Source organism: Euleptes europaea, chromosome 14, assembly GCF_029931775.1.
Source record: "Euleptes europaea isolate rEulEur1 chromosome 14, rEulEur1.hap1, whole genome shotgun sequence".
NCBI classification, from domain to species: domain Eukaryota; kingdom Metazoa; phylum Chordata; class Lepidosauria; order Squamata; family Sphaerodactylidae; genus Euleptes; species Euleptes europaea.
The window spans coordinates 18,279,877-18,293,754 of NC_079325.1; the positions used below are offsets into that span (position 1 = coordinate 18,279,877).

General features: G+C 44.8%; 2 protein-coding genes across 8 annotated transcripts in view; both read right to left on the reverse strand.

Annotated features, from left to right (window-relative positions):
- The window catches only part of CAPG (capping actin protein, gelsolin like), a 245,540-nt gene that overhangs the window by 195,054 nt on the left and 36,608 nt on the right, over positions 1–13,878 (reverse strand). The gene's annotated exons all lie outside the window — the stretch shown is intronic.
- CAMK2B (calcium/calmodulin dependent protein kinase II beta) overlaps positions 13,570–13,878 on the reverse strand; it is a 209,991-nt gene continuing 209,682 nt past the window's right edge. For all 7 annotated transcript variants that reach the window (XM_056859956.1, XM_056859953.1, XM_056859955.1 and 4 more), the window contains one exon: positions 13,570–13,767. The gene's annotated coding sequence lies outside the window, so the exon portion shown is untranslated. The remainder of the gene's footprint in view (positions 13,768–13,878) is intronic.

A 13,878-nucleotide genomic window follows, 5' to 3' on the forward strand; every position in this document is an offset into this window, starting at 1 on the left:
CTTGAAAGAAGGCATTTTGGACTCCCAAGATGTCTGTGTTATGGGAGTGAGCATAATTGTATTTTCCCCACTGGGCTGAAGGGGCAGTGGCAGTTCTGGCAGTCTGGTTGGTAGTCACTGTTGGATTGTGGGGGGCTTCCTTTGCCCTGCTTCTTTCTGAAACCTGAAGTCAGCTGTGGACTTGTTCTGTATCGATCACTGTTTGCTCATGTAACACTAGGAAAACTGGCTAAAGGTTGCAAGCCAGTCTTGAGTTTGAGGTCTCCATGCTATGTCTGGTAACAATGAGGAGTTTCCCTTCGGGCTAAAATGTCCTGAGCTAGTTAAGGGAGCAAGGCAGAAACCTTGTCTGTCTGTCACCCCCTTCAGAGTCACTCTGCAATCCTTTTGACTGACAGGCTGGGGCGAGAGGCCTGGGGTGGCCTGAGAACTGGTGCTGCTTCGTTAAACGGACTGAGGAGCTCTGTGGGGGTGGGTGAACGTGGCCTCGTGAAACGGCTTGAAATTCTTCCTTGGCCGAAGATGGGCAGCTCTTCCTGTGCTGGGACCATGTTTGCCAACACGGCAAGCAACAGTGGATTGACGGGTTTTCATGACTGACACGGTTGCCCTTTGTCCAGTCCAGGATTTTATTGGAGAAGGCATGATGCTCTGCAGCTCCACCTGGAAATGTGCACCTGAGAGCTGATACAGGGGAGGGCTCACCTGTGGGTTCTAGTCAGTGGCTTTTGTTGCTTTAGCTGTGCAGCCTTGTTATCCTCCTGCACCGGCACTCTGTTGTGTCATGGCTACTGTTTGGCAGCGCCAGCGCCACAGTATTGACCCGTAGCCATTTGTCGATGGCATTTGTGCTGATCTCCAAAAGCATCATCTGCTGCTCTCCGTTAGGAGTTGTGCCAGAGTTCTGTGAAGTTTGACCTGTCTTAAGCCTCTGAAGTTGTGTGATTTGATGTTGTCTTGTGACATTCTTAGCTGGCCCTACATGCCTCCTTCCTGGAGAGTTTGTCCCTACCTGCTAGTCTTGTGTAAGTACTAGACGTTGTTGTTAGTACCCTTCTTTCTGTCAGTGATGCCTGAGTTTTGAGGTCCACATGGGAGGCAGATATACAGTTCTGTAGTTGGGTTTCCCTCTCTGGTTTAACCCTCTCCCCATTGCAGCAGCGTTAGGTGGGAACATGTCTATGCACATGCATGTGCACCAGGATGAGAAATATGATGCTTAAAATAGATTTGTGTCTGGCAAGGGCCCTGATGAAACAGTAGTAGTAAGCAGGGCTGTGTTGCTGTTAGTCAGTGGGATTGTGGGTAAGTCAGCACACGACTCTTACATCAGACAGGGTAGTCCCCTCCCCCCCAGAATAACCACCATTCATCTGGATGGTCCTGATGGTCGTTGAAAAAAGAGGGAGAGGGGAAGTTTCCTTGTGCCGCTCTACAAGAAACTGTCCTTAAATGTTGATAGCAGATGCGGTCTGTCCGGGCAAAGCAGAGGCTTACTGATTGAGTTGTAAGGAAAAATGCCATCCTGGTCTTCGTTCTTTGTTCTCACTTAAAGAGGTATGGTCTATTCTTTGCTTTTGTGTCCTGTTTTGACTACCTTTAATTCTTACAACTAACCAGCAGTTAACCAAATTGCAAACCTCTTATGACTTAAATCACCTGGTGACAAAAACCTAACATTGAGCCGAGCTCCACAGGCATGGGGCAGGCTAACTGAGCAACCTAGAGCTTTAATATGCCTCTGTTTATCTTTGATGGCCTGTATGGGGGGAGGTCCTGGGACTTTGACAGCTTGGCTGCATTTATGTGCACTCTGTGGCAGTTCTCCTTGGGGGAAGGGGTTGGGCTAAAGGATGCACCAAAGGTAGTCTGCTTGCATTGGCACTTAAGGGTGTATTGGCAGAAGCAGTACAACATCTGCCTTGGTGCCAGCGTTCGATTGCCTTAATTTTTCTTTTTCCCGTCTCTGCTTCAGGTCTAGGCCTAGGGCTGTCATGTTTTCTGTAAAGCCATCTTCTGTTGCAGCCAGTTTGGTTTCTGGGCTGTTGCTTTGGTCCTAACAAGACAGGGGGTGGGTAGAGAGCTGCTGCGAGTTCTGTGTTACTGCTTACTTCAGAAGAAAGCTGTTCTTCCCACTAAGCGTTCTTTGAATGAAAACCTGGACTTCGGAGACTTGCCCAGAAGAGTAAAGAGCGAACTGGTTTAGTTACTGTTTTCTGCCCACTATGTTAAATGTTCTCGTATCTAATCCTACACTCCATCTAATGGGGAAGCTTTTAAAGACTGTATTTTAATAAATATTGCCTAACTTTTTGTGTATGTACTGGTTACTGGATTACATCTAAATGGATAAAGTTGTTCACTTGATGGTTCAAAAAAAAAATGGCTATGTCTTATGTTATCCATGCAGCAATTACACAGGCACAGCAATGTGGTGTATTGACAGGTGGGTTCAATTCCCCACTTGGCCGTGAAGCTCACTGGGTGGCCTTTGGGCTAGTCAGTCACGTTCTCTGTCTAACCTATCTCACAGGTAAAACAGGAGGAAGAGAGAACCCTGGGTGCTGCCTGCCTTGAGCTCACTGGGTAAAGATAACGTGGTCTTTCTGTCAGAACAAACCGTCTTGACTTTATATCGGTCTGAAATTTGGCCCAGAGTGCTTACATGGAAAGGCTGCAAAGGGGTAAAATTGAAAACCCAAACTTAAAAGGACCGGAGTTATGCATGTAATAGAAATAATTGTTTTACACTGGCTAGTTGAGAACTCCTTGATTGATTTGACCACTTAGTAACTTCCAGTTTAGGAAACAGTGTGTCCCTGTGTTGCATAGTGATTAAGTAATGTACTAGATGCTATGTAGCCTTTTTTTCCAAAAAAGATTTATATATCTTTTATTGCCTATAAAATCAGGCCTCTTTGAAATTTGGGAGGGGCGGGCTTTAGCTGAAATGTGCAATCTTTGATAATTCCATTCTAATTTGGTAGAACTTAGAGCTGCAAATAGTTCTTTTTTGTTTCAAGAAGAAATGTTTCATTCCTTCTAATATTTTCGAGTGTAAATAGCTTAGTTTCCCCCTTTTGTACTATCTTTCTACATCCTAATTAGTTGTTTTTTTTAAAAAAAAAAAACCTCAGCTACTGGTCACTGCCAGTTGCACGAGGAGGACTGGGCTCTTTAAAAAGCTCGACAGTGAAGACTTGCCGTGTAATTAAGTTACCTTTTGTTCTCAACAAAAGATAAAACAAAATCCCTTGTAAGAAAAGAGTTAAGACCGTTATAAATTCACTCATGTTTCTTGAAAAATTGACACTTAAGGGCGCTTTCGAACATGCCAAATGCACTTTCAATCCACTTTCACCCCTTCCTTTGAGATTTCATTGGTTTGATGGAAGTGCAGGAACATGAACAAGAAGAGAAGGAACCGAAGCGACTTTTTTTGTCCCTTTTTGTTTTTGTTTTTTTTATTTGCAGTTTCCCGAGACAAAAACAAAGTCGGAATCATCTTTACACTTACAAGGCTCAGAAAGAAAAGACAGTGAAATGGCAAGAAAAAGAAAGGGAGAGTAAGTCAGAAAGAGGAAAAAGATCCACCAGCATTCATGGGACAGACTTAACAGCTCAGCTTTGCTTTTTGTTCTCATAGATATAGATATATATAGATTTTTTTTCTCTTTAAAGGTCATGCAAAAGAAAATACAACCCCCCTCCCCCAATCCAAAAATACCCCCAGCAACGCACTTAGTTCCATAGTAAACAAGGTGAACACCAAAGGGGAGGAGGCCCCGGTACATTAATGTTTAATAATGAAACACCTGTTTCAACATGCGGCTCGTAATTTTTTTTTCATATACATGGATGTAGAGACTTTTCTCAGTATGTCTTCTAAAGAAACCACACAAGCATAGTATATTATGCCCCCAACTGTGAATTCTCACTCTCCTTGCACATTTCTCCAATACCCACCTCCCCTATCTTCCAACCCCTCCCCTGGAAAAGAAATGCAGAAAAAAAAGTGCTCGAGAGAAAGACAAGTCGTCCAGAATGGGCGGCTCCACCCATCATCTCCTCCATGGTATACAGCTGGACTTTCCCCTCTTGGAAGCACAATCTCCCTCCCAATTGGGAACGGGACATGGGTCACCTTGACAGTTTGTTAGATCCTGTTTGTGTGGATGGATGTGGGAGAGGGAAAAACATTTGTTTTGACCTTAACCCCAGCAGTCTGCATTCTGTTCTCTTAAAACACCCTCTTCCTGCTGCAGAGAGGGCATAAACGGGGTTGAGGAGGGGAAGGATGGCAGGGGTACATCCTCTCCTAAGCCTCATCTAGAAAGAGGAGCATCATTTTACACTTTCTGCACCACTGAGCTCCTTCTGAACTGTTCTCTGTCAGGTTTGGCGATGCAGTGCAAAGCCCAGTCTAGGGACAGGGCAGGAGTAAGAGATCCAATCTCTTTAGAATAAAGTGCTTTCAATGCTGTATCAGTGCTGGTGGGACACCCACCCACCCACCGATGCCCACCCTCTCTTCTCCCTCCCCTCTCCCCCCATTCTCCCACATCTGCTCAGTCATTCTGGCTTGGTCCAATGGGTCCTTACATTCATTGGCCACGGGGAGTGCTGCATGAGATGAGGATGTTTGAAATGCTGCAGATGAGCACTCTCTACCAGTCAGAATCCATCAGCTATGGTCACACATGCGCCATGCGTTTCTCCTCTTAAGTAGCAGAGGAATTGATGACTGTCACACCTAACAATGGAATGAATGGATAAGCTAAAACATCTTCTCATTAACTTCAACAATGTAGTGGGAGATAGTCTCGAAGACCCCCCTCCCCGTAACTTATGAGTCATTGCATAGGGCAAGCTGGCCTCTATAACAGTAATATACAGGACTGTGTCTATTGCTCTCAAGCAGATCGTCAGAGCTGGGCTAGCAGCTCTACACAGAGGTGCTAATGTGCAAAGACATTACTAAATCTAAGACGGGCATGAACTTTGTCTAAACCCTGAACCACAGCCAACCTCCCCTTCCCCCAAGGCACAGATATGCTTTGAACATTTCTCTCTGTGCTGTCAATCGAGCACACCGACACCTTGACTCCTCACATCATCAGAAGGGAACCTTGTGTTGGGAAAGGCAGAGCAGCTCATTGGTGTCCAACACCTGCACCAAAGAGGTTTCCTAGCAAACCTTGCAAGAATTCCAAGGTCAGCTTGAAGCTTTGCCTTCCTTCTTCCTCTTCTCATAGTCCCTTTGAGGGTTTTAAACCCCAATTTGTCCTTCTCCACTGGGAGAAGGCTCTAGGGAGGTGCAATTTTTACCCTGGGACGTCAACTTTATTTAGGAACTAGAAACCAAACATGCAGCCAGCCACTCTCTTTCTGAACTGCTCAGCATTGCTGGGGGTCTTCCAAATACTAAGAAAAGGCATGTTCACCTCTTGGTTTCTTAGATAACAGTTTTTTATGCACAGATTCCACTATAGGAGCTATCAGCAGAACGGAGATTCATTCTCATACTTCCAGATCTGGCTTTATGGCACTTAAATCAATGAAAAACGGCAAGGGTGGCTATAAATGTTAAGAAGAATAGACACGTTGGTGAGCTCTGGTCTGGTTTGCTTCGGGAAGGAATGCAAAAAGTCCTTATGAAGGATAGACACAAGAATCTCAGTGGGTTGTGCATCTTACATTTCTGTTTGTTAGGTAATGCCTGACAAGTGTCCATGCTATCGCCACGGAACTGAAACTACAAACACACTAATGCTACTCTGAAAGGCAGAAGCATTATAAAGTAAGACCCATGACCAAGCACTGTAGAAACTACTAGAACCAGCTCCTTGGAATGTGCACAAGGAGCTGCACCACATACCAAATAGTGCATTTCCCCACAGTTTGCTCCTAGCCCTGATATCGTGTCCTCTCAGGAATCTCACACTGAACAGTTTCTGTTTCCACTGACAAACTCAGCTGTCCACCAAAAATGTTTCCGTTTTGTTCAAAAAAAGACTAGTTTGGTTTCTCAGTTCCAACAATCTGTGGAGCAAGAAAGAAAAAAGTCTGATTTTCCATTAAGCTCACCATTCCCTTCTAAATACCAAGAACAGGAACCTAAGCACCTCCCAAACCTGAATGCAGGAAATCACACCGCTGCAATGTACAGAAAAGCTACATCCTAATGGATTTATAGTCTTCCCAGATCTGTCCTTTCAGAGCTTTGCGCAGTCAATTGTACTGATTCAAAGGGTTGAGCTGTCACATGGCCAGCTGATGTGAATGGGAACTTCTGCAGAATACGGTACAGAGCTCCAAGTAGAACACACAGCAACTCCCTTCATGTAACTGCCCACACATTTTCTATAGAAATTGTGAGTACAGAGAAAGGCATTGCTGCCTGCAACAAATCACTTCTAGTCTGCTACCTGCTATATACCAAAGCATGTTCAAAAGCACCATGCACACAGCAGAACAAAGGTAATGAAAAGTATTCAGGGTTATTTCCTAGCGGCAGGTCCTACGGAATGATTTTATGGACCTCTAAGTCCCTCCCCCCGATGAATAAACCGTATCAGTTTGCGATACTCCTTCCACGGCTTGCTCAGCAAACAACACTGGAGAATTAAGGGTTTTTCTGATCTGGAAAGTTAAGATGTAAAGCAGGGGCCAGGCAAGCACAGAATCGCTGCCCTTCTTGGCAGAGGTTTTGGCATAAAAGAAGCACCTTATCACAGGGTTATGTACTCAAATTTTCATATTAAGCAATAGCTGAGCAATTGGTTGTCTATGAGCTGCAGTGTGACAGATGGAATTTTTGGAGTTGTATGAGGCTAGAAGTAGATCCAGCTGCACAGAGTTGCAAGCTTTTTTTTTTTTTTTAAGGGCCTTGTTTCTCTGCATAGCAGCAGGTGGATAGGTGGAAAGTAAACAGGTGATGATTTTTTACCATCACTTTATTTCCATGTGGAAGAAGCTGTACCTAACCAATTTTTCTGTGTTAGGCTGTTAAAGGTGGCCAGGAAAGAAGATGGCAGCCCTATTTGCCTGGCTTATCCAAACTTGGCAGATTGGATTGATAAGAAAGCTGATGCTCGTTGAAGCAACACAGAATGATTTGTCTTCTCTAGCTCCTGCCATTGGGATAATGGGAGGAGTGGTGATTGCCAGATTCTCTCTTAGGCAACTATTTAAGGGACAAGGAGCTCTGTCCAGACCAAGAAAGCCCCCTTTCCATTACATTTCCCCCAACAACTGCAAGCCATCCTGCAGGAAACCCGGGTGACCCTGCACTTGGAAATCCAGATGAGCAATAAGAGTTAACAGCAATGCCTTGGACCAGACCTGTAGACTTGGATAATCAACTTTTATTCTCCTTGGTTTGCATGAGCAGTAGAAACTCTTGCTATTATTAGCTTATTTACAGTGCTGCCCTCAGGCAGGCACACTTTTCACTGTTAGCTACGAGGACAGCTAGACACTCACAATATCAATTTATTTAACTCTGTAATTCGACATACACAAATATTTTGATCTCTAAATCATTACTCAAGAACAATTGGCATCCAATAGCAATGCAGGCCAGGATTCCAGTACTCTACTTAAACTGTCATTTGTTTCTGATGACATCCTGGACACTTTTAGACTCTAGAGAGTGACATGAGCCATTCAGAGAATCAGTTGCTCCCTGACAACCAATTTCTATATTTTTAGAAGCTTATACAGAGCAAGCAGGGTGATCTAGTGTAGTGGAAATTGTGAAAGACAATTGTACTCACGAGGCACCTCTCTCTTCAGCCTGCTCTTCCACTTGCTTCCAGGAGGCTTCCAACAACTCCCAGACCATTTTTAGTGCAGTTAGAAGTAGCCAACCCACTTTGCCACATTCCTCTACATCTTCACCTTTCCTTATTCCTATCTTTCTTAAACATTTAGTTATTGCCCTGGGTGTGGGACCTCCTGCTTTTTCTAGCTCCGTATCCCATTTGATAGGTGGGGTTATTGAGTATAACATGTGCGCAGCTGGGGCCCATGCACTGGTACAAGACCATCCTGGGACACAGCTTTGCACATTCCCTTCATTCCTTTGTCCCCATAATGCCTCTGGAATCCTGCTCACAGCACCAATTGTATTACCCAGGGTTCAGAAAAAAAAGATTCCAACAGGCAGGTATTGGGGAGAAAAAGGTATGCAGCTGTATTAAACAAAAATAACCCTTTAGCCAGGCTAATAATCTTAAGAAGATGGGAAGTCAACTCCTGGGAGGCAAGCAAGCTGCTCCGTCCTGTCTGGCAGCCTGTCCTTTTTCTGCAGACGCTCCTTCTCTCTGGCTTCTTATCTGGAGCCCTCTTCTCCTCTCTTCAGTAGTGAGCGAAGCCAGATTTATTTTCCCCGCCACCAGGTGCTCATTATTTACAGTGCAGTGTGACAATTAACTCCCTGATACCCTGAGATTGCTCTCACATGGAGAAGGGCTGAATTGAGCACCACCTACCTCCTTGTAAGTACACTTGTCTTCCGCAATTTCCATTACATCTAGCTACACAAGTGACCAAAGCAGTTGCTAATGAAACACTGTATGACTCGAGAAGTGCACGGCTAGGACCTCCCACAGTGTCGTTGAAAAATACTGGGGCGCAACGCTTGCACTCCAAAGTCTTGGACAAAACCATCCAGACAAACGCCTCTTGGGATCATGGCAGCAAATTGTTTTGGCCAGGCCATTTTTCAGGCTATGCATGCACACACAATCCTGGTTAATAGTCACTGACATTGTGTTCATTTGTACAGCCCTTTTTCGACCTTGGGCTGGCTATACTACATCCTCCTACTTATGTTATCTAGTCCTGAGTTATTAACTGGGCAATCCAGAAACTGATTATATAAGCTCTTCTTTATAAAGTCAGTATAGAACTTTCTTATCCTAATCTGGCAACATTTTTAGGACTGGAATGGATTTTTATTCTTTGCTCACGATGAACCCTAAAATGTACGAATCTGGAAATATGAATGCCATTTCATTACTAAGTATGAGAGCTATATGTTTGAGTGAAGTACAAAGTATGTTAAAGTTGGAATTAAATTTCTGGTCCTAGCCAAAAGGTTAGAAATCTGTAAGTGTACACTCACTTTAATGTTTTCACTTCAACCTTAAATTTAGTGCAAACTGTGTGTATTATCAAATGACCTGCTAAGATGTGGGTATTTTATAGGCTGCTGGAAACTCTGAGCACCATACGTTTCTCTTTACTACTGGGGAAATGCATGGGGAAGACACAGGACTGTGGAAGTCATGTGTTCCCCATTATATCCACGATATCAGGAGGAATTGATAGTATTGAATGGAAGAGGAGTTAGATAATCATGGTCTTCAAGCACTTTCTCCTCTCCCATTATACTTTTGCTCTAGCCTCTAGCTGGAGACGAGTGAAATGGGAAACTTTCAAGAGTTATTCGAGGTTATGTTTCCTTTCAGGCAGAAGACCATCCAGTTCATTGCCAGGGCTGCAACCTCAGCTGAAGAAAGCATGAATGATACAGAAACCATGCACACCGTTGCTTGTTCTTGCCTGCCAGTGTGCATTCATTATATTTATCAAAGAGGGAAAGTAAAATTCTCGTTTTGAGTCTGTTACCACTGGGTCTTGCCAAGAAAATCATGGTCTTAGTGGCAGCATCAAGAGATTATGACATGGAAGACTGTCCCCAAGGAAGTGGCCTGAGATGATCCTAGGTGGCTCCCAGATAGTACAAGTGTTTAATTTACAGTCAGCTTATTGCCTGCTCCACACAGAACTTTCACAGAGATTGCTGTGATATAGTAATCTTTATGTGCAGAACAGTCATTGAGCATACTAAAACATATCCAGTGGATTAATGTCACCATACACCAGGATTCCAACCTTGTTACTTCAGTAATGCATTTAGATGCTGGTGATTTCAGGTGAACAGAAAATCAGCTAGCTAGTAAAAATTCAGAGATGGCACGGAGATGGGGTCTGACACTCAAGCTAAGCCTTTGTTCCGTATGTTCTCCACGTGACTTCATGCTCTCCTTCCATCAGCCAGAAAGAACAGGAAGTCATTGTAAACACCAACACTAGGAAGTAAGTTTTCAATGACTGTTGTTGCCTTGGCTCTGTGCTGGTACCTCACACTCCTGTGCAGATCCTGCTATTCCACGCTGATGAGCAGTGATCAGAATAGGAGCATGATTATTTCCATAGAACATGGTGGATAGGTGGCCTGCTCATTCAGAGCTCTTAGTCTTTATAGAGCCATTTGTGTGGACCATGAACAAACCCTTGGCTCAAACATGCATGATCCCTGCTTTTGACATTTTAGGTTTAAATATTTTTTTAAAATCTGCAATAATGTTGAGTTTGCACAACCCAGCCATCTTGACACAAACCTGCACAATAGCTGATGCTGTGCAAAGTCAGGTGATGTTCCTTACTGGGAGACCATGGAAGCAGTCATCTTTTGAGCACCAGTCTTGGGAAAACTCACTTCTGAATGTTCTGACCTTGGGTACCCAAACAGAACACCCCAAGCCTTGGCATTCACATCTCACCAAGTACTATCTCCTCCCCCTAAGAAGCAGGAATATCTTCCAAATGGTTATGAGCTGAAGCCACTTGCCAGTAGGTTCCCTTGTCCTAAAGCAATTATAGCCTTCCCATGGCTTTGACATTTCAAATAAGTCCTATTGAAGATAGCAGACATGGGAACATAAATCAAAAGGTGTCACTCTTTCACCTACAATCAAGCCTCCTTCCAGGGCTCTTCTTTGGTTCCCCCCCAATTTTTTTTTAGGGGAGACAGGTTAGAGTAGAACTATTTACACTTCTGACAGTTCCTCCGGGATAGCTGCTGGTCTGCCCTCTCTATTTTTCTGTCCTAAGCTCACACCCATTCTGCAAAGTATTGATGGCAAACTGAGGACTAGGTAAGGTTCATAAGCACCAACATTGCTGAAGTAATAGTTACACAGCACCACGTCCCTGCCTTGTAAGCATTGTCCAGGCTTATGCTGATGAGCCAGTTCTCTCTGAAGTTTGAGGAACATAGTCACGATCTCTTTGCACAATGATACACAGACACAAAGCAAGGCCATGGGTGCAAAGTGGCACCATAAGAGAACAAAGGCTACAGAGAACCCCTCCCTCAAATGATCACATCACAATGCAAGCTAAAAAAGCATCCCTGTTCTCAGCTTTACGCTCTCGGGGCAAATATTTTAGGGCTGCCCATCCGACTATTCCAACGGTTCAGCCAGAACTGCATTGTGAAAGCCTTGGAGCAATATATATCAAGAATATACAGGCAACATGCCTAACTATGAGAAGAAGGAACATGCCACAAACCAGTGCTGAGAAGCCACGACATTCCAGTGTCATGAACAGGCCGCTTGCCTTCAAACTCTGAGGAGAAGGGCGAGAGGGCAGCTTTCCTTTTCTCCTTAACTAATTCTAAAAAATAGGGCTCTTAACCACCCACAAGACTTCTCACTGTTGTTTCTGATGTTCACAACTTTCTACAGGCCTTCTCCATCTCCCCACTTGGCGGGATTCTTAGGCAATCCCTTAACTACCACCAAAGTTATTTAGCTCTCCTATTCCCTACAGGAGTCCACTCAATACTGTGAACAGCAGCTTGATGAATGACTCCACATCTGTCAAAGAACTGAGCTTACAGACACTGAGCAGGGGCAGGAGGAAGCAGCGGGTGCTTCTCCAGCCTCATCACGAGGCATTTCGGACACCTCATCTTGTCTTCCTTCTGGCCACGGACAAGACCGAGGTGACCCAAATAAATCTACTCACCCTCTCGCCAACCTAGAGCAGTATTTGGGCAGTGAAGTGCTGAGCGGTGGGGTCTCCCTTGTGAATAGATATGAAGAGGCAGGGGAAGATGTGAGGGCGGCCAAAGAGGAAGGGGTCCCTCTTTAAATACCCAATTGCCCAGACCCTTTCCACATTGTGTAGAGCTCTCAGCAAATGTCAGCTGCTCATCGTGCAAGCAGAGGAAGCGGAGGACAGTGGCTCATAGCTTGTCTTCCTTTGGGAGCAAATGGAGCTGCAGTTGCTGGCTCAGCTCCACAACATTTGGTGTGGGTGTATCTGTTCACATTGGCTCTGAGCGTGGTTCAGCAAGAACCCTTCCAGCTCTCTCTGCTAAGGCTTGGTCCATTTGACAAAACAGTCCCCCTTCAGTAGCACAGATTCCATGAGGTTGTCGGCAGAGTCTAATCCTGCAGCCAAAGCTGCCTGAAGCGGCCAGCTTCTCTCCCCACCCCCAGGGATTTTCCCTGTGGTTTTCCTTGCTGATCAACTCCTTCTCTTAGCAAGTGGGTTAATAGCTTCAGAGAGCAAGAGAGAAAGCAAGAAAGGAGAGTGAATGCACAAGCTCAGTGGATCAGCCTTCCTCTTTCCAGGCTGATGAGATGTGGGAGCAGATCCTTGAAGAAGCATTGACGATTCCCCCACCCCTTTTAAATTACTTCACTTTCTGCTCAAAGGGAAAAACTAGAAGAAAATTGGACCAGGCTTATTAGGGAGCAGAACGATACCTTACGGTTAGGTATCTGATGCTCCCTTTTCCTGGGGAGTCAGTTTCCAAGAACTGGAAGAAGACGAGACTTCCGCAGTTCTGGCCTTCTCCTCCCTAGATCTTCTAACTCAACTTGTCACTACTGTCCCAGCCAGCCTCTTTTAAGCAGGGGACTCACCCCTGTAAGAAATCCTCAGCATGGGCACAGGCACAATGACACCACTGTTGGTAGCCCTTGATGAGAGGTCGGGGTCAGGGGAGCTTGGAAATATGAGCGCTGACAAGAATTCAGACATTCAAAATCCTGCAGTGAGACCTATTTGTATTTCTAAGGCTATAATTACCCTTTTCATGTAAGAACCCATCCCTCTGGCCATGACCAACAGCCTCCAGGCAATCCCCAGCAGTGGGTTAATATGGGAGGGGCCTGGAAACCCAAAGGCCCCAGAAGGGGGTCACCTCATATCCAAAAGAAGAACAAAATAAATTAAAAAGTCTGAATAATTATAATAATCATCAATAATAATCCACAACCACGGCTAGAGGAGAAAAGAAATGGGCAGCCCGAGAGCTCAGGAATAGCATCCTCCGCAAAAACAAACGGTAACACAGGTCACAGACTTCCAAGCGCGAACACGACCACTGGAGAAGGCCCATGCTTTGGCAGAGAATGCAAATACTATAAAAGTTTTTTTGTGGGTTTTTTTGTTTAATTTTTTTTTGTCACCTAACAAACTAACACCGTTCAACACTGGGTTCGACATAGGGAGGTGGAGCCTTTTTTTGTTTGTTTGTTTGAAGTTGAAACATTTTTCATTGCAACACCTGGTCACCTGAACAGCCGGACGGACGGACACAAAGAAATGGAGTCGGGGACGGGAGGTGCAGTGTGGCCACGCTGCGAGTTGGACAGCTGGGTTGGTTTGGCTAGGTTTGCTGATTTTTAAAATTTCATCATCATCATCATTATTACTATTTTAGAATCATGTCTGGGTTGGTTTTTTTCTTAGTTTTTTTCTTTTTTCTGGGGAGTGGTGTTTTTTTTTCTTTTTTTTCTTTTTTTTTGCAAACACAGGCACTGAAAATGAAAGACGGGAGGATGGGGAAGGGGACACGAGCATGCGGGCACGTGCTTGTCACCGCTGCTCCCGGCTAGCGGCTCAGCTCAAATCACCGTCTCCTTCGAGATGAAACCAGAACAGCCAGCATAAGTTCTGCAAGACACAAGTGTGGAGAGAGAGAAAAAAGCTGTCATTGACTGCCTGAAACATCCAGGAGGCTCTGGATCATCCGATCCTTCTCCCGTTGGGCCAGTTTGCCAAATG